General features: G+C 37.0%; 1 non-coding gene across 1 annotated transcript; it reads right to left on the bottom strand.

Moving 5' to 3' along the window:
• Positions 1-6,131: 6,131 nt before the first annotated feature.
• Positions 6,132-6,238, bottom strand: LOC141658041 (small nucleolar RNA R71). Its single transcript, XR_012548952.1, has one exon. It is a non-coding gene; the product is annotated as a small nucleolar RNA R71 (small nucleolar RNA).
• Positions 6,239-22,746: the final 16,508 nt, after the last annotated feature.

Genomic DNA, 22,746 nt, shown 5'->3' with positions numbered 1-22,746 from the left:
GGTTGACGCAAATGCTTCATGACTCCGGTTTCACCACGGTTAAAAAAGTGTACCCAGTGTCTACAAACAAGTAAGGTTTTGTAGGCTTCGCTTTTATCGTGTTTGACGAAACCAATTGCCATGATAGTTTTCCTCAGGCAAGAAAATTAGGGGCAAGATTTGCGGGGGAAGATGCGGGGAAAGACGACTTCTATTCAACAAGGCCCTTATCTATGGGTTGCGACCTATATTGATCATCAACTGCTGAAACATTGCAGGAAGCATCAAATTCTTGCCACCGTGCCTATGTCATGGGAGAAAGAAGCCATTCCACTTGTGCTTCCCGGTGATAATGAAGGCCCGATCTACGACTTGCTCTATACCGAAATTCACGATGAGTATCCTAATACTTCATCAGATTCTAATAATTAAGTCTTTAATTATTATCTGGCATTGTAAGTTGTGTTTGGATTATGGTGGTGGTTCGAATTAAAGTTCAATTATTTAATTTTTTTGTTATGTTTTTTGTTACCCTATCCTCTGAAATTCAGAGACAATATCATCATAAAAATATCTAACTTTTATTATAATGACTTAAGTTTTTAGGAGTACCTTAAAATATCAAGATAAAGATATTTATCGCGTAAAACAAGCGTTGACAAACGTGTAACAACCCGGATTATAAAACAAAGGAAAAACGTAATATAAAGTAAATATCAGAGTATAATACTGATAAAAGGGTCAAGGTGGCGGAAACACCTGACCAATCTGGTTCGCTACTAAAACCAAAACAAACTAATACATTATTCAAAGGTTCTTAAAACATAAAGCAAACTCCTATTTTATTATTCATCTCGCCGCATAGTACTTCCCCAACAAGATATCATCCAAAACAACAATCATCTAAACAACCTGAGAATGGGGGTTGACAATCAGTCGGGAGTAACTAGATGGTCTCTCAGTCTTGTTTACAACAATTGAATATAACTAACAATCATTAACAATTGAAATGCAAAACCAATAAACATGTGAGACCATCTATACTCTTGAAAACCCAACAATAACTTGCCATCAAACGATAACATACTAAGACAATCTTATGATATGATGACAACTCCAAAGGAAACATGTGACGACACATGATAACGTAAACCATATTATGACCATGTATGAACCATAGAACCAACATAACCACGATACATGTGACCAAGCCAGACCACCAAGCACAATGTATAGAATGAACGCCGTTAGAGCGATTAACGAACTGCCTCTAACTAATGGAGCGATTAACGAACTGCCTCCATTCAATGGTATGGGCCGATTAACGAACTGCACCAACAGTGGACCGATTAACGAACTGCATCCACACTATGTATAGCGTATAACCACTACCTATATGCCTAAGACCTGGCCAGACCTCTCGGTGCAATAACTGTACACCGAATGACACTCGGGGAATAGAGCAATTAACGAACTGCCTCTGCTACCCTCCCCCCCGATCATAGACCATAACAATAATCCCCGAAGGGTAGCGTTTGTTCATTCCGATAGTATATAACTGATACTACCGTCGTCTATACACCATCCAACCAACAAATGCATAGTATAACTGATTGTACCAATAAATGCATGAACAACATCATGACACAACTCATAGAACAGTGCAACTGACTTTACAACTTATCATGTGAATAAAGTAACCAACGACTCATGCAAACACAATATTATACCACAATTGATTACAACTTTGCATACAAAACAAGCACTAATGATCAATGTTATAATTACCTTAACCATAACATGAACTGTAAATGTGAGGTTATACTAGCCTCGACTACTTCAATAAATATCTTTGAAGTTATAGTAACCTCAACCATAACCTTGACACGAAACTCAAAGTTATACTAGCAACAACCATAACCTTGAGCCATAATCCCAGGGTTACATTAGTTACAGCTATAACCTGGCTCGCACTTCAATGTTATAGTAGGTTCAGCTATAACCTTGAACTCATATTTCCAAGGTTATAACTCAAACAGCCATAACTTGAGAAACAACCCCAAGTTGTACTAACTTCAGCTATAACACTTAAACCATCATCAAGTTATACTAGCTTTAGCTATAACTTCGGAGAGCACCCTTGTCCGCCTATCATGCCGCCATTAAGGTTCATTTGTAAACCCTAATTATGCTCATGCCACCCATATTTAACGCATAAGCAACATATGATATATAATTAATGCATAAAAACATATACAAACATGCGAAACATATTTAATCATGATAACAAATAATCAAACATATACCAATCATGCAAAATAATCATTAAATCATATTAATTACATCAATTGACATAAACACAATTAAAAGAGAAACACCTAGTTACCTTTTTGGCAAGTATTAATGATGCAAAAGAATGAAAACCTCCATGAAAGACACGACTATCAAATCCTTGTCTCCAACACATGTCAACGTCCCAAAAATCGACTTTAAAGAAAGGCACAAATCAAAACCCTTGAAAATGCCATGAAAGACTCTTCTTCTTCTTTACCCATTAAAATATGAGACCCAAAACGTAGGTCTAAAGGTCCATACAAATAATTCTCAAAACAATATATGGAGAATAATATGTTGTAAGGATAAAAGCAAGGATTGTGGAAGTATATTTTATCTTTAAATTGGAGAGAAGAAAAGATGCACAACAATGGAGTCAAAGGGAGAATAGAGAATAAAAAGAGGAAGAAAGGAGGAATGGCGTGCGGCAGGGAGTACGTCGGAAAAGAATGAGCAGCTTGCTTGCTGGTTTAGTTTTTGTATTTATATAAGATTATAAGAGGGTTAACAAGTGGGCTTTGGGTCCATTAGCTCATACAATGGATTATCTGATTACAAATCAGATTGGATATTATTAAAACGCTTGGAGAACTCATATAAGAAAAGTAATAATGAAATTAAAATAGTAAAATCGTGCACGGACATTTTAACCCAATCAAAAGTAGATTAAAATGATAAATAATAAAATAGAGGACGGAAGCTTATAAATATATATTTCCAAAATACATTAATAAACTTCCAAATAAATAATTTAATAAATAACTTTCCAAATAAAATATTATTATAAAACACGGGGTGTTACAATCCAACCCACTAAAAAGAAGTTTCGTCCTCGAAACTTGAATTTCAAAGATAAGATCAAAAGAAGGTAAGAATTTCAAGTGATCGTCAATAAAGGTCATCTCGAATCCTAACACTGCGCACTCGATCCATATCCAAACTCAAACCAACGAAAGATATCCCAAATCCTCGATGTTATTATCATCTTCAAACACTCTACAACCTCAAAGATCATGTTAAACTCATACCATCAAAGCGCAAAAGGGATCATTAAGCCAACTTCAAATCCTCATATTTCAAACACTCATCCAACTACCTTTAACCATTATTCCAAAGATATACGATCTCTTATAATCTGTATAAATTTATTAATATTACTCCAAATCCACATAACCTTAAACAAATACTCTAATTCTAGTTTACCATTTACCACAAGATCTAACATCAGTCAAAGCCCCAAATAGATAATCTTTAAACCAAGAGTATCTTTCCAATGAGAAAACTCTTCCATTCATGAGACCTATTAAAATTATTGCTACCATAATTTCCTCAAAGTTGGCAGCGCTTACTTCCATTCACCACTCTTAAGCTGATGTGATCAATATTTGAGCATATTTAGTCCCCGAATTAGCCTCTTTCCTATGCTTTTTAGTGCATATTTGGGTCATTTACTATCTTTAGTCCTTTGTTTTGTATATTCTTTGAGGTTTTGTTTCCTTGGTAGGAGAGGAGTGCAAACCTTGCATTTTCATGGCAAAATAGAGCTAAATTGATCGAATCTAATGACAAAGCATCAAAGAGAAGACAAGACTAGAAGGCCTTTGTACATAATGTAGTAGATGGGCAATGATGAAGAAGATCCTTGCATCCCCGACAAAATCCCGGAGGATTGTTGGTAGAAGAAAAGAAGAAAAGAAGAAAAGAAGAAAAGGAAGCTAAGCCAGAATCCGCTCGTCCCAACCATCGGGATGCCCGTCCAACAGCTCCCTAGGACGCTCGTCCCTGCCACCAGGCCGCCCGTCCAGCAGCTCCCCAATCCGCCCGTCCGGACCCATGGACGCTCGGATTGGACTCCAGAGGTGCAAGTCCTCTTCTTTCTTCATTTGAGATGCGCATATTTTTCGAAGACTAGCTAAAAGGAGACCCACATATTTTCTTGAGAGGAGCGATTCCTCAAGGACTTAATCGTCATTTAAGCCCTTAGTAACCGTAATTTGTGCACCTAATCCCCACTATAAATACCCCATTAGTCTAATTAGATTATCATGTTCTTCTTATCAATCTTTAGTGTAGTTTATATTATTCTAATCTCTCTTTAATCTTGTAATCAACTTCTAATCAAATATTAATACAAATCGCATTTCCTTAATTTCTCTTTTGTTCATCTTTTATTTTGGGTAATTGAAGATTATTTGGGTTTATTGGGAGATTGACAACCTTCCATCAATCATCAAGTACTTCTATTATTATTTGCATTATTATTTTGGAATCATCATTAGGTATAACTCTCTTAATCCCTTTTTAATTATAGTTAATCATCTTCATTTATTCATCATATTTTGCTTTGTTAATATGATTGACAACCTTGTTAACATGTTAAACTTGATAATGAGTGAGTAGTTTCCTTAACTAGGGTTAATGGGTAATTAGGGGAAACCAACATGGGAGATGATTCATGCTTAATTTAATATGTTTTCATAATTTATTTGCTTGCTTGTTGTGATCTCAACTTATGCACATGTTATGTATGATGAAATGCGAGCCAATGAATCCTTGCATTTTTTACCCATCACTTACCTTTTCAATGAGAGTTGTAAGACATAAACCAACTCGAGTCTCATTAGACCATGCATATAGTGGAGTAGGGAGGATTAAGTTGACATGTAGGTTTTGTACAATCTAATCGATTCGGCTCCGGGACCCAAACCTTCCTAGGATTGTAAGATATAAACCAACTCGATCCTATCACAACAATAATTGCTTGCTTATAATTTGAGAATATGTTTGTATGATCAATTCCCAAAAATCCCCTATGAACCCATGACACCCTAGTGCTTTTAATCAATTGTTTACATCTCATTTTAATCATCTTGCTTGTTTATTTTAATTGTTATTTAGTTTAGTGATCTTCTTATCTCAACCCAAATTATGACACCCCTAGAAACCACTACTTGCAATCGAAAATCCTACATCAATACCCGTCCCTTGGGATCCGACCTTTACTTGCCTCTTTACTAGTAATAGAGTTGTTTGTGAAGTTATAAATATTGTTTTGGTCTAGGTGCTCCTAACGACAAGTAACCGAAATCTAAGCTTAAAGCGGACTCGACCAACCATTGCCGGGGACGGTGTTAACTTGATTTGATTTTCTTTGATTGTTATTAGTTGTGTCTTTCTTTGCCTTGGGGAAGTAAAACTCCTCAAGGTTTGTTCTAATTATTTTCAAGTTGTTTGATATTTTGCATGTCTAGAAGATCACAAGGTAACCTGTTACCCATTGATCACGAAATTGAAAGGACTTTGACAACCAATAGAAGACTTGCTAAAAATAATTTGAGAGGTATTGGTGAGGTTGTAGATATTCAACCAAATACTATTGAGTTCATCAACCCTTTTGCAAGAGAAGGTGAGGAGAACCCAACACAAAATCAATCACACAATCAACCCACAATTTCTAAGTTTTCATCATATTCCGTACCAACCGAGGAGAACCTACCCAATGGAACTCCCAATTAGTCGAAAGAAGCCAATTTTTTGCAAAATCCGCATTTATCCAATTAGTCGAAAGAAGCCAATTTGGGGGGATGCCTAGTGAAGATCCTCATTCCCACATGGAAACTTTTTGTGACTATTGTGATGCAATTTCACAAACCGGAGTGACTCAAGACCAAATTCGATGGGTCTTATTTCGTTTTTCTCTAATTGGCGCCGAGAAACAATGGTTGAAAAGCCTTGATAAGGCTACTCTTGGAATTGACTCTTGGAAGAAGTTGGCTCTAACTTTCTACAAAAAATTGTACCCTCCGGAAGAGACTAACATGCTAAGAGCTCAAATTACGGGTTTTAAGCAAAGGGATGAAGAATCTTTGTATGAAGATTGGGAGCGATTCAAAGGAATTTGTCGCTCATGTCCTCATCATGGACTTAACGAGTGGTTCTTGGTACAACAATTTTGGAATGGTCTTTATGAAAACTCAAGAAACATTCTCAACATGGGATCAAATGGTATGTTCACCGAAGTTGACGATAATCAAACTTGGAACAAGATTGAAAAAATGGCGGTCCATAATTCACAATATAGTAGACCTTGCAAGGCTACTAGAGGAGGAAAGCATGAAGTGGACTCTATTACTCAATTGGGTGCTCAACTTAGTGCTCATATTGATTCCATCAACTTAAAGTTTGAGAAGGCTATGGCTAAGCTTGAAGAAGCCTCAAAATCACCAAAGCATCATGTTAATGCCATGGTGGCATCTTCATCAATCCCAAGTGGGATATGTGAGAATTGTGGAACTTTGGGACATGACCAAAGTGAATGTAGGGGAACGAATGAGCAAGTGAACGCTTTTCAAGCATACAAAAGTGGTACCCCTTATTCCAACTATTACAATGAAAACACCAAATTCCACCCAAATGTCTCATACAAAAGCCAAAATGTTCAAAACTCTCAACCAACATACACCCCACCTCCCATGAGAAACCAAAATCAAAGATCCTTTTTCAACCAAAACCAAGGTTATCAAAATCAAACTCCATACAATCAACAAAATCACCAAGGTTTTGATGTTCAAAAAGCGGTCCTCCAAATGCAAAAGTATCAACAAGAAATTTTCACTCAAATACAAAGAGATAGCCAAGAAAAGGACATCGCCATCAACAACATCCTAGCCCACACAAAAATGTTGGAAACTCAATTGACCCAACTAGCATCTTCAAACTCTCAAAGACAAAAGGGGCAATTACCACCTCAAAAAAATCCCCCAAGACATGAAACGGTTAGTGCTATTCACTTGAGGAGTGGTACGAGATATGAAGGACCAAAGAAGCAAGTTGAGGATGAAGTTGTGGAAGCTAGTGACAAGGAAAGAGTTGTGCAAAACTCTAAGGAAGAAGAACCCACCAATCAAGAAGTTTCAAAGAAAAGTGAAGAAAAGGCCAAAGAGAAGGAGCCCATTGTGATTAGACTTCCATTCCCGAGTCGTCAAGCTAAGCCTAAGTTTGATGATCAACTTGGAAAATTCATGGAAATTGTGAAGAATTTAGAAGTCTCGATTCCTTTCACGGAATTGATCAATCACGTTCCGGCCTATGCAAAGTACATGAAGGACATCCTTACGAAGGAGAAATCAATCCGGAAGCTTGAGACTATTGCCTTCACTAAGGTGAGTAGTGCCATCCTTCAAGGGAGTTCACCTCCAAAACTCAAGGAACCGGGAAGTTTCTCCATTCCATGCACTATTGGTGACACTACAATCAACAAAGCTTTATGTGACCTTGGGGCAAGTGTTAGTGTCATGCCATATTCGGTTAGCAAGAGGCTAGGAATGGGAGAACTCAAATGTACCAACATCACGCTTCAAATGGCGGATAGATCAACAAAGACACCTTTAGGGGTATGGGAAGATGTTCCCGTGAGAATTGGAAAATTCTTCATCCCGGTGGATTTTGTTATTGTTGACATGGAAGAAGACTCCAATATTCCTATTATTTTAGGAAGACCTTTCTTGCACACCGCGGGAGCGGTGATCGATGTGAAGCATGGAGAACTCACCCTTGAAGTGGGAGATGAAACCATCACTTTCAAACTTGACAAGACCATGAGAGCTCCCCGATTGCATGAGCCTTGTTTTATGGTTGATCACTATAGCCGGAAGGATGATAGGAAGAAGTTGGAATTACAATGGAAAAAGAAAGTGGATGATGCTCCGTTAAAAGAGCAAGGAAATAGCAACAATGAGAGCTTGAAAAGCTCACTCATGACAAGTGAAGAAGATGGCCTCATTGGCCAAGACAAGAAAGAAGGAGAGTTGTCTCTATCAACTCAACAAATTTTTAATGATCAAGTAGATGAAGTTTGCGGTCTTTGGGATGATGAGTTCGAAGGGATATTTAATCCCTATATTGGTAATGCTATGAACCAAGACCATCATGGAGAACAACAAGTGCAAAAATCTATTGAGGACCTTTATCATGATAATGAGCAAGCTTTCGACTACTTCTTCAAGGTGTTGAGTAACATCAACAACACCTTGAACATGCCCCCTTGACATCTCACATTGGATGAGAGTTTGGCGGAGTCCTTCCTAAAACACCATTTGTAAATATTTTAACTCCCTAACTTGTATGTCAATTATTACATTGCATTTTTGTCATTTTTGGGTTTATATTTTTCTGCCTTGATCAAGATATTCATCATTTTGAGAGAAGTGAGGGAGGGACTTATGATTTTATTGATGTGTAGTGCTTTACCTTAGTGTGGGGATAGCAATTGCCTAGGCTATTCATGCCTTTGTACTGCCCCTACAATGAAGAACGCGAGGATTGAAGAATCAAAATGACACGGGTTATGATGTACCCACGGATGGACCTAAATCCGTGTGGTGAAGGAGGAATCCGAGCGTCCAAATGGAAAATCCGCTCGTCCTGAAGAACCCGAGCATCCAAAGTCACTAGACGCTCGTCTGGCAGAGCTGTAGAATACAAAAAAAACTGGTCTGTAAAAGAATCCGAGCGTCTCAACTGAGAATCCGCTCGTCTTGTTCTGGACGACCGTCTTTCACAAAAGACGCTCGTCTTTTTAATAGCAAAAATCTTGGATTTTCTCTGTAAAGGAATCCGAGCGTCCACCCAGAAAGACGCTCGTCCCTACCCAAGGAATCCGCTCGTCTTAGAAGCAAGACGCTCGTCCTGTGGCATCTTTTCCTGAGCCAAACATTGAATAATCCGCCCATCTTGATGCCTGGTCCGCTCGTCCTCTGCTGCACTTTCAAATATAACAGTTGATTTAAACCTCTTTCTCCCTTTCATTCTCATTTCTTCAACATACAAACACTACCCACTACCCAAAAACCCCAAAAACCCTCATCCTCTCCATCAACAAAATCAAATTTCCTCAACCAAATTCAACCAAATCAAATCTAAACTTCCTCACAACAAAAATTAATCACTCCTTTTGCAACAACAAGTGATTCAAAGACCAAAATCTTCAACCTTTGAGTCGATTTTTAGGATACAAAGCAACATTTATTCATCCTAAATCGATTTGGGTATAACTAAAAATTGAAGATTTCAACCTCTCATTGGTGTAATCAAGCAAAGGAGAATGGCAATAACTAAAGGAGGTAACAAGGCACCCCCAAAGAAGACACTTTCCAAAAGGCAACTAGCTCTTCAAGCAAAACAATTGTCAAAGTAAGGTTGGAAGCTACAACATCAACAACTCCGGTCATTGAACAATTATCCAATTATCCGGAGGTAACTTTCACTTCCGACTCTCATTGGGAGAAATTCATTCTCTTTGCTAAGAAAGCCATCATGCCTACTAAGTTTATTTGTGAAGATGAATTATCAAAATTGGGTGTTCTTGAATAAACCAAAACCTTCTTTGAGTTTATGGGATTGGGTAAATTGTTTACAATGAAAGAATTGACATACCCCTCCCTCACCTTGGAATTTTTAAGTTCTTTGAAAGTCACGAGGGTGGAGACTCGAACTAACATCGAGTTTCGTCTTGAAAATGATGATAGAAGCATAACTTATGGCGAATTGGGTAAGATATTAGGCCTTAGTGATAATCCGAAATATACAAAGACTCCTATCAAGCATGACCCCGCTCCTCTTTGGATGGCAATTTCCGGAAAGAAATTCGTACGCTTTCATGATTGTCGTGCTCTCTTAGTCCACCATCCGGGCATTAGAGTATGGCATAAGGTAATTGGGAATACTTTGATAGCTATAAATGGCACAAATCATCTTACCAAACTCGATTGTATTCTTCTTGAGTCGGCCTTGAACATTGGGAGGGAATTTACCAAGCCATACAATGCTCTAAGACTTTTAGTTGAATGATGGCTTAATGTCGATTGTGGCAAAGAAGGCACCGCCTTTATTGTCAATAGAGGACTAGTTACCCATTTGGCTAGGCATTTTAACCGGGATTTCAACAAAAACAATACTTATGTGCCGGTTAAAGGAGGTCATCTTATTGATATGGACACCATGATTCACAAGTTCAAGTGGGTCAAGCACGACACTCTTGATGACAAATATGGGTGGTTAACAAATGAAGCTAGATCCTTCACCTTGCCTTCCAAAATTTGCCGATTGAATGTTCACGGACCGAACTACCTTCTCCCACTCTCCGAAGAGACCGAGTATATCATTCAACAACAAAGGGGCGAAATTGCCGAGCCCTCCTCCTCCATTATCACCCCACCTTACCCATTTGAATACCACGAGTTCAAACCCAAGGATGTCGAAGTGGGAAATGATTACTTGACACTACTCATGAGGGAAATGCACAAGCAAGCTTACAATGATAGAGTGGATGCTTACAAGGCCCAATATCCGCCCCTCCTACATCAAGCTAGGCAAGGACTTCTTGATCCGTCTTGTCCTTTGCCTAGTTGGGCGGATAGGGAAGTATTCTTTCCTAGCATTCCTAGTGGTGGTAGACCGGGTGGAGAGGAGATGGTTGTTGAAGAGGGTGGTGACCGAGAAGAGGTTCAAGAAGAAGAGGTTCAAGAAGAAGAAGCTCAAGAAGAGGAAGAGGAAAGTGAGGAAGAACAAGCAAGTGAAAGTGAGAGTGGACATAATTCCACATCTATGAAGGTTGATGATGCCTCAAGAGAGGATGATGATGATGATGATACAATGGGCGAGGATTAGCAAACTTTGGAGGCTCCTACATTCTTACACCTCCCTTATGGTTTGTCTACTTCTCTTGTTTTTATTTTATCTTGATCATTTATTTTGTGGAGTCCTAGCAACATTAGAGGACTAACACCTTGGCTTCATTAAGGTGTTCTTTATCTTTGTTCCCAACTTGTAAAATCCAAAATGACAATCTTTAGTTTCATGCGTTGCATTCCATGTGCATAAACTCCCCCGAAATTGACGACGTTAGAAATAATGTCTATTTTGGTTTGGGGAAGTCCATGCATATGCATTGGGAGCCAATTTAAATTATGCTCTCCGCCATAACAAAAACACATGCATCATGTAGTGTAGCTTAGTATTGTTTGCATTTAGTTTAGAAATCATGCATACTCATTGCATAATTTCCTATCGTATTGGCCATTGAGAACAATGCCCATACTAGTGTGGGGATGGGAAATTCTAACTTGACTTTTATTCAAAATCCAAAAAAATCAAAAATTTCGAAAAATCCAAAAAAATTGAAAAAATCAAAAACTTGTTCATTCCTTTTTAGTATAGATTTGTATATATTGTTTTGTATATATTGTGTTTGTTCATCCTTGCTCACATTGATTGATTACGCCACATCCGAGACATGAGGATATTGACGACCGCATGGTATGACCTTTCCAAACCTCATTTTTACTCTTCATGTTAATGACTATGTGGCTTTATTTTGATTGATGCGGTAAAAACAATATGAATTTAGGACTTGCATTTACTTTATATGACATACTAGTTGGTAAAAGCATATGCATTAGGATGTATATATGTTAGTTGCATCATGGCATATAGTTGCTTTTAGAAAAAAAATTTGTGAAACCGTCTATTTGGGAAGCTTGACAAGTGTATATAGGCCCTAGTAGATGCTTTTTCTTCTTAAAACTTTGCTTGTTAGAATACTTGTAAAACACCTAAGATGTGTCATGCTCGTATACTTTGACCCATGGATTAAGGCCTAGTCAAGAGTACCTTGTGGTGTGATAACTTCTTGGCTATCGTTTATTCCAAGGTGACCCTTGAAACCATGCAGCCATCATTCATCCATGTTCTTCCATACATTTTGTCATCAAAGGGAATGGGCACAAAAATTGTTCAAATTGAGTTCAAGAAATTAAATGAAAAGTCAAAAAGTTTGCAAATTGCATCAAAAGAAAAGAGGAGTAACAAAAATAAAAACTCTTATGCTTCAAATATAAGGCACCCTCGTTACTAATTGGGGTGACTTTGAAAATGTTCAAAAGAAAATGCAAAAATGGAAAAGTTGTCAAGTATTGACATGCCAAAAATCAAAAGAAATGGCAAAAAGAAAATGTTCTCAAATGTTAATTCCCACAAGAAATTGGGGGGAAAAACAACAAAAAAAGCAAACTCCCAAATGAAACTCAATTACTATTAATCCCTTTATCCATCGTATCCATTTTTGTGCATGGTAGAGAGGGGACGACCCTTCTTCTTGTCTAGGTAAGAAGGGGAATTCCACGATCCTCCAGTGTTTCTAACACCATAAGGAGTCTATTCTTGACAAAAGCATTTAACGATTGAGGACAAAGGTACCCTAGCTTGACACAACTTGGAGGTGATTTATTGGTATCCTTCTAGGCTTAGTAGTTTGAAGAAACCATATCTATGAAGGAGTGTGTACCCTTGAATTGCTTCCCCTTTAGATAATTTCCGCCACTTAGATGAGCAAAAGTGGCTATTCTTTTTGTAGATGCATCCATTACTCGATTTTGTGTGCTTTAATGATTGGATGTGTCGCCATTTTGGCAAGACCCACCTTGCCTTGCAAGAAGGCATCCTACCACATGGTTGTCTTGTTGTGAGTTGAAGGGGCGGAGTGAGACCCGCTAATTGTCTCATATCGGCTATATTATTAGGATAGTTGAAATAAGGGTCCTAGTTTTGTCACCTCTTTACTGGGGACGAGCAAAGGTTTGGTTTGGGGATATTTGATGTGATCAATATTTGAGCATATTTAGTCCCCGAATTAGCCTCGTTCCTATGCTTTTTAGTGCATATTTGGGTCATTTACTATCTTTAGTCCTTTGTTTTTCATATTCTTTGAGGTTTTGTGTCGTTGGTAGGAGAGGAGTGAAAACCTTGCATTTTCATGGCAAAATAGAGCTAAATTATCGAATCTAATGACCAAGCATTAAAGAGAAGACAAGACTAGAAGGCCTTTGTACATAATGTAGTAGATGGGCAATGATGAAGAAGATCCTTGTATCCCCGACAAAATCCCGGAGGATTGTTGGAAGAAGAAAAGAAGAAAAGAAGAAAAGGAAGCTAAGCCAGAATCCGCTCGTCCCAACCATCGGGACGCCCGTCCAACAGCTCCCTAGGACGCTCGTCCCTGCCACCAGGCCGCCCGTCCAGCAGCTCCCCAATCCGCTCGTCCGGACCCTTGGACGCTCGGATTAGACTCCAGAGGGGCACGTCCTCTTCTTTCCTCATTTGAGATGCGCATATTTTTGGAAGACTAGCTAAAAGGAGACCCACATCTTTTCTTGAGAGGACTGATTCCTCAAGGACTTAATTGTCATTTAAGCCCTTAGTAACCCTAATTTGGGCACCTAATCCCCACTATAAATACCCCCATTAGTCTAATTAGATTATCATGTTCTTCTTATCAATCTTTAGTGTAGTTTATATTATTCTAATCTCTCTTTAATCTTGTAATCAACTTCTAATCAAATATTAATACAAATCTAATTTCCTTAATTTCTCTTTTGTTCATCTTTTATTTTGGGTAATTGAAGATTATTTGGGTTTATTGGGAGATTGAGAACCTTCCATCAATCATCAAGTACTTCTATTATTCTTTGCATTATTATTTTGGAATCATCATTAGGTATAACTCTCTTAATCCCTTTTTAATTATTGTTAATCATCTTCATTTATTTATCATGTTTTGCTTTGTTAATATGATTGACAACCTTGTTAACATGTTAAACTTGATAATGAGTGAGTAGTTTCCTTAACTAGGGTTAATGGGTAATTAGGGGAAACCAACATGGGGGATGATTCATGATTAATTTAATATGTTTTCATAATTTATTTGCTTGCTTGTTGTGATCTCAACTTATGCACATGTTATGTTTGATGAAATGCGAGCCTATGAATCCTTGCATTTTTTAGCCATCACTTACCTTTTCAATGAGACTTGTAAGACATAAACCAACTCGAGTCTCATTAGACCATGCATATAGTTGAGTAGGGAGGATTAAGTCGATTTGTACGTGTTGTACAATCTAATCTATTCGGCTCCGGGACCCAAACCTTCCTAGGATTGTAAGATATAAACCAACTCGATCCTATCACAACAATAATTGCTTGCTTATAATTTGAGAATATGTTTGTATGGTCAATTTCCATGAATCCCCTGTGAACCCATGACACCCTAGTGCTTTTAATCAATTGTTTACATCTCATTTTAGTCATCTTGCTTGTTTACTTTAATTGTTATTTTGTTTAGTGATCTTCTTATCTCAACCCAAATTGTGACACCCCTAGACACCACTACTTGCAATCGAAAATCCTACATCAATAGCCGTTCCTTGGGATCCGACCTTTACTTCCCTCTTTACTAGTAGTAGAGTTGTTTGTGAAGTTATAAATATTGTTTTGGTCTAGGTGCTCCTAACGACAAGTAACCGAAATCTAAGCTCAAAGCGGACTCGACCATAAGCTCAAAAGGCTTAAATAAACCTCGATGATTCTCGATATATATCTAGTGTCCAAAGTCATCAATGTCAAACCTTACACTCTGACTAAGCTGTCAACATCCTATCCAACCTCAATCTAATGGCACCATCATCAGTCGCACTCGCAAGACCCAATTATTTCCTTTAACACTTATCATGACGACATTCCTAAGCACCAAGCAACTATACATCTTTAGTTAAGCTAGTACCTATTGTACCACAACATACTTGCCATCAATAACGCATTTCCATCAACGCATAAACAATGATATCACCGCACAAATCTGATCACCAATACCCGTACAACGACAATCTTATAACCTCAATTTGTAGATACAGTCTACCATCCACGAACATTATCATGGCATTACAAAACCACAACAAGACAGTATAAATATATGTCCTTTAATAACACTCATACTCTTAATGAAACGCTTAATCTCAGATAGAACAAACAAACATCTATGCACCCTCAAAGTAAAAACATCCACAAACTTTTAGAGCTCAAAATAAGACTTTTAATACTCCTTCTCCAAATCTCTATATGTTATCCCAACTCACCCTCGCATTCAACTATGTTACCAACTTCTCAGCCTCAAATAACCAAACACCATACTCGAAGATCTATCATTGCTCGCCAAGGATCCAAGCTTCGACTGCGAAATGATCAGAAATATCTCCAAAGCGGAAATTTAAAAGTTTTCACATCACCATGAAAGAACAAGTAGAACGCAAACCAAAAGAAAACATTATCGTGCAATAACACAAGGAAAAAAAGCACATAGTTTTAGGAAGTATAAGCTCAATGAGAAATCAATGTGAACGGGTAATTACAGAAGTTCAAAGAAGAAGGAACTAGAGTTGAAATAAAGAACAAATAGAGAGTAACGATAGATAAAACAAATAGACGTTAGAGATAAAAGAAACCTTTGATGCGAACGCAAAAAAAAGAAGAGGTATGGTTAACACGTGCAAGGATGACAAGGATAGACAACTTCTGAAACTAGTTCGTTTATCTCCCTGAAGGCGATACCTTAAGATAAAATAAATAAAGCAGATAACCAGGGTCTTACAATTCTCATACAATCATCACTTAAGGTAACAACGTCTCTTAACATCCTTTCGTCATATCTCCATAATACCCTTGGTCCCAAAAATCTCTATATAATTGCCCCTCAATAATCATTGCAATCCTCAGATCAGCAACTCTCAACATCATCAACTCTCAAGACCTTCATCTAATCATACTTAATGAATCAATACAAAGCAATCTCTATACCCTCAAAAGACGAACACCACGATTCATTATAACCATCGTCAACATGGTTGTTCACTAAGTCAGCGCTAGAACACTTTTAACATTAACATCTCACAAGTCCGTAAGTTACAATGCATCTCTTTCAATCAATTCTTTAAAAGATATGATCAATAAATAAATCCTCAACCGATAAGTCATAAAATCTGTCATAACTCACCAATAGTCATTAGTGATCCTTACTCCTCAATTACAGTCTTCCAACTAAAGACGAGCATAGCCCACAAAATTCCCAACGTGCTCAATCTAACTCCACGATAACATTCAATTCATTTCCATTATTTTACTCTCGATCCATAAATAAATCGCATAACCTTTCCCTTAACTCAAGCCAAAATTCAATAACTCCAACGGTAAGAGCATAAGTCACATAATTCCCAAATAATACCATAAGATAAATCTACTCATTATGTCTCTCACTTCTTGTAAAACTATGAAACCACAATCATATATCCTACGCCACAACTCATCACCCGCTATCATCAATAAGGATTTCCTCAAGCATATAAAAGAAATCGTGCACGGACATTTTAACCCAATCAAAAGTAGATTAAAACGATAAATAATAAAATGGAGGACGGAAGCTTATAAATATATATTTCCAAAATACATTAATAAACTTCCAAATAATTAATTTAATAAATAACTTTCAAAATAAAATATTATTATAAAACACGGGGTTTTACAAAATGTGTAAAAGCAAATGTGTGTAGATACCTCATTTTTACACCTTCCGTCAACCACCCAGTGATGATTGGGCCGCATGTTTGGTACACGGAACGATTTATGACAATCCGTAAGTTTATCGTCAAGTGATAGCTCAAACACTTGTGTCTACCCTTTGGTCGTCATCTACGCGTCGATACGGTCGTTTTGACAGTAATTAGAGTTCATTTGGAGTCCGGGTCAAAAACCGCTACAATTTCTAAGAAACCGTTTAAAATGCCGAGTCGGAATGTTCTAGAATATTCCGGATATTTATTCCATAATTTAATTTTATATCTTTTGGTAAAATATCATCCGTATATCATATTTTAAGGAATAAGGAAGCATAGATCTACCGCAATTCCATAATAGAAACGCGGAAATCTTTCTTCCGTAGGAGGAAACCTGTGTGGAAATGACGCAGCAGGTGTTGCGCCTCTTGGAAGGATCGCAGCATCTGCTGCGCCTCTTCTCCAGCCTGTTTTTGCTGTTTACAGAATATTTCCGTGATTTCTTTCCAAAGTTTGGGTCATTCCAAAACTCTTCACATTGGTTAGTTTAAATAGAGACCTTCGGTCTCCATATTTTTCACGCGAGTGTCCGCCCTTCTCTTCTCTCTTTTCATTCTAGACCTTGCTCTAAGCTTTCGACGCCTACGTGCTTGATCAATCGATCACGTAAGCTCAGATCATTCTGAGTACCAGTCACGTTGCATGACCGACCAATTTGACCACTACACATCAATCAATCAATTAATCTAAAATCCTCCAACGAGGGCACTTTCTACATACATTCGAGTCGAGCAATCACTAACGTTAACTTAGTTAATCTCGTTTCGTCAAACATGTAAGTCTGAGGGTGTTAAATCCCATCCTTTTTATTGTATTTTTATTTTTGTTTCGATTAAGGTAAGATTCACGTCAAAAATACATCGAAAACCGATTTTAAAAACCTTTATTATAAACTGTTTTTACGAAACAGTATTTACCAGACGTTGAGAAGAAACGCAGCAGCAGCTGCGCCTCTTCGAAGGGTCGCAGCACCTGCTGCGCCTCTTCCAGAGGCTGCCGCTGCTCTTGCTCTTCTTCTTCCTCGGGTTTCTGTGGTTTTGTTCTTTTTGTCTTATTTTCCTCATTTTGATCATTCCTTTCAATTTTAAGGTTTATTTTCGACATAAATCCCTTATAACTCGATATTTGCGGGTTTTCGTCATTAAATCAAACTCAGATCTTAGAGACTCGATTTGTCCATATCAAGTCTCTGGAATTCGTTCATTGTACATATTTCCATTGTTTATTTTCATTTTATCAATTTCTTTCAAAGTTTGTTCCTTTTGTGTTTCCGACACCGTAAATAAATTTAATTCGTTTTAATTCGTTTAATTCGTGTTTATCGTTTTTATGACGGTTTTATATGTAATTAACCTACTAAATCACTTTCACTTGAGTCTAATGTCGATAATTGATCCTAAAACATACCAAAGAACATTAACTACCCGGGGTTCTGACTTCACAGCCATAGCTCAACTCAAGAACAAACACAGGGATAGTTGCGCCTCTTCCAAGGGACGCAGCTGTGCTGCGCCTGCTCTGAGATGATCTCTGTCCCTGAACTTTTTGTTCTCGCTTTGACGTAGCCTTTAATTACGTAATTAATTAACTAATAGTCGTAATATCACCCTTAATCTGACCTATTTTGTCACTTAAATTTATACCTTTTATTTTCTTTTCTTCAAATTTCCGTCTTAAGTGTATTTTTGACGTAAATCAGTTAAATCATTGTAATTTATTTTAATTGTAGTTATTGCTATTTATTTATCCCTATTTATTTATCATTTATTATGTGGTTTATTTACTTGTTCCTCATATGTAATTAATTATTAAATTCCAATTCGACATAATTGAGTGCTAATTACGTGTTCACCGACATAGTTTAATTCACATGCAAGGACTAAAACGTTGGATGTTGCATTGCATGCATAAATCGACAACATATCAAATATGAATAATTTCCATAATCATTAGTAGAGGCCGCTATCGAGGCGGGCGGGATTAGGTGTTCAATTAAAGAGCTTCCTAATATGTACCCTCACCCCTTACTCCAGATCTCTGTGAACATGCGTGTTCATTGGCATCCACAAGAGTCATTCTAGACATAGAATGTTAAGGGTAATGAGTTCTAAGTGTTCATGTCATTACTTTGTGTCTTAACGTGACACGGAGTATTCGAACGGTTCCAATTTTCCATAAAAATTGGTGGCGACTCCACAAATGCACGCTTATACAAGCACTTCCGCGCGCGCCGCGGGTGGCCCATGTCCACAATTTGGCGACTCCGCTGGGGATGATACACTTACATGTTACCCAGGGTGAAACTTGAACAAGGTTAGGGAATAGTTTATACGAGACAGTTGTCGGTTTTCATTACTCGACCTTCTTAGGTCGTTTTATTCGGCCTTCCTAGGCTTAATCCAAACCATTCGACCAATCGTCCTGTCTGGACGGTCCAAATTCTTATCTGAGCCTAAGGATAGATAGCGATTGACGTCAACCATACCGTGGCACATACTCATGTTTGTATCAATGTAATACCAAAAATATTTTAGTTATTTCTTATTTTAATTTTGATGTCAAGTTTGTTTTTGTGTCCAAAGTATATGATGCCCAGTAGCTTCCCATTATCTCATACATATATAATACCAAGTTATACTTTCCTTATGACTCATACTCACATAAAACCCTATGAGCTGTCAAAGTCCTATTATCAAATAGCAGCCATATTATCAACTTTTACATCTCTTGCTCTTGGTTACCAAATATAGTTCGTACTTCTCATCCCTTTTGTGGTCTTAAACTGGTTTATTACTTGGTATAAATAGCATGGCAATCCCTTACTTTCTGCATATAATTGTACCCGAGTTCCTTATATAATTTTAAGCAAATTGGGTTTGTCTTGCCATTCAATAAGGTAACACGATTCTACCGATCCTATTATTATTATTATTGTTCGAGGTCGTATGTAATATGTGTTGGCTGCCTTCTTGATGTTGTCATTATGTGTCGAATTATTTATATGGCTGATTGTTGTTATTGAATATGCATATATATATATATATATATATATATATATATATATATATATATACATACATATATATATTAGTAGTCATATTATTTTCTATTATTTAGTTTTGTGCGTGAGATGGGTTTTGGGGATTTGCAATCAATTTTGAGTTGGTTAAAGTAAATTCTAGTTATTTATAATCAATGGATGGTTATAGAGTATGGACATCTCGTTCTCCAAACATGGACTTATTACTGACTATTTGCCTGTTACAAAGAGCATTGAAGGTGTTGTAGATAATGGCAATGGTTATAGTATGCCTTTGGTGTTTATGACACGGCCTATACTGGTCCCTTGTGGTTTATATGTGAGTACTAATTCGGAGATTGTATATTTGGAGATGATCGTTTTTGGGTTTAGAATCTGTGGTACTTGAGATTATTGTTTGTGGTATTATATTTAAATTATCGTATCCTTTGACCTACACTTGTGGGTGAGTAGCTTAGAGTTTTACTCTAAGTGTTGAGCACGGTTCTTTGAACCTTTGACAATATCGATATTGAAATTGAGATGGAAATTGGTTACTGGTATTAAGTTATGAGTTATGAGGCCTTTGAGCCGAGGTAAGTTTACGGTCCAGAGTGACCATGGTTATTGAGTTATTGAGTTATTTGAGTTTGAAATCGATATTGAGATGGAAGTATTGTTTCGCGGTTTTGTCCGCCGGTTAACTCACCCCTTGTCCTGGTATTAGGTTCGACGATGAGAATACGATATCTGGTTACTTGGAGTATTATATTATGAGACGGAGTAATGGGATAGACGCAGTAGTGAGTTGAGTTGAGCATTTGTTAATTATTGGGTCGAGATAGTATATTATATTATGGAATTAGAAGGAGTTGGTTTGAGTTTGAGATTAGTTACCCGGGGAGTGTTTTTATTATTCTAATTGTTTATTTTTATTTTTTCGTGTCTGTGTTTCCACGCCATGACCAAAAACTAAGCTGCTTCTATTGAGGTATTATCTATTACTCAGCTTTCCGGCTGACGCGTTTTCTCCCTTTGGGGCTACTCGTCATGGGGGTAGTTCCTTTCTGTCTTCAGGTTTTATTTCAGGTTACTTCCGCTGCAGTTCAAAAGGATTTTTATTTGAAGAGAAGATTTCATTTAAAGCTTTGTAAAAGTTTTTGATTCCAATTTGTATTATTTAATTTTAAAAGGTATTTTTATAAGAGACTTTGTATATTAATTATAATATCCTTGTATTTCGGCCATTTTAGTATGTAAAAGTTAGTTTTAATTTAGCCGAAAATCAGGGTTGTTATAATTGGTATCAGAGCGGGTTCTTACTTGGTCAGGTGTTGAGATCGTCACATCTTAGTACCGCTCTTTTAACTTTTAAAACTCTTCTTAAATTTTGAGTTGTCATTTATTTTAAAATTTGAGTTCGAGGACGAACATTCTTTTAAGGTGGGTGCAATGTAATACCACTCAAATTTTTAATTTATTTTTATTTTTAAATCGAACTTCGGGGACGAAGTTCCTTTTTAAGAGGGGAAGATTGTAATACCAAAATATTTTAGTTATTTCTTATCTTAATTTTAATTATTTTGATGTCAAGTTTGTTTTTGTGTCCAAAGTATATGATGCCCAAAAGCTTCCCATTATCTCATACATATATAATACCAAGTTATACTTTCCTTATGACTCATACTTAGATAAAACCCTATGAGCCGTCAAAGTCCTATTATCAAATAGCAGCCATATTATCAACTTTTACATCTCTTGCTCTTGGTTACCAAATAGAGTTCGTACTTCTCATCCTCTTTGTGGTCTTAAACTGGTTTATTACTTGGTATAAATAGCATGGCAATCCCTTACTTTCTTCATATAATTGTACCCGAGTTCCTTATATAATTTTAAGCAAATTGGGTTTGTCTTGCCATTCAATAAGGTAACACGATTCTACCGATCCTATTATTATTATTATTGTTCGAGGTCGTATGTAATATGTGTTGGCTGCCTTCTTGATGTTGTCATTATGTGTCGAATTATTTATATGGTGATTGTTGTTATTGAATATGCATATATATATATATATATATATATATATATATATATATATATATATATACATACATATATATATTAGTAGTCATATTATTTTCTATTATTTAGTTTTGTGCGTGAGATGGGTTTTGGGGATTTGCAATCAATTTTGAGTTGGTTAAAGTAAATTCTAGTTATTTATAATCAATGGATGGTTATAGAGTATGGACATCTCGTTCTCCAAACATGGACTTATTACTGACTATTTGCCTGTTACAAAGAGCATTGAAGGTGTTGTAGATAATGGCAATGGTTATAGTATGCCTTTGGTGTTTATGACACGGCCTATACTGGTCCCTTGTGGTTTATATGTGAGTACTAATTCGGAGATTGTATATTTGGAGATGATCGTTTTTGGGTTTAGAATCTGTGGTACTTGAGATTATTGTTTGTGGTATTATATTTAAATTATCGTATCCTTTGACCTACACTTGTGGGTGAGTAGCTTAGAGTTTTACTCTAAGTGTTGAGCACTGTTCTTTGAACCTTTGACAATATCGATATTGAAATTGAGATGGAAATTGTTCTTGGTATTAAGTTATGAGTTATGAGGCCTTTGAGCCGAGGTAAGTTTACGGTCCAGAGTGACCATGGTTATTGAGTTATTGAGTTATTTGAGTTTGAAATCGATATTGAGATGGAAGTATTGTTTCGCGGTTTTGTCCGCCGGTTAACTCACCCCTTGTCCTGGTATTAGGTTCGACGATGAGAATACGATATCTGGTTACTTGGAGTATTATATTATGAGACGGAGTAATGGGATAGACGCAGTAGTGAGTTGAGTTGAGCATTTGTTAATTATTGGGTCGAGATAGTATATTATATTATGGAATTAGA

This window comes from Silene latifolia, chromosome 5 (genome assembly GCF_048544455.1).
Source record: "Silene latifolia isolate original U9 population chromosome 5, ASM4854445v1, whole genome shotgun sequence".
NCBI lineage: Eukaryota > Viridiplantae > Streptophyta > Magnoliopsida > Caryophyllales > Caryophyllaceae > Silene > Silene latifolia.
Note: the sequence above shows the minus strand (reverse complement) of the source record. Positions and strands in the feature narration are given on the sequence as shown.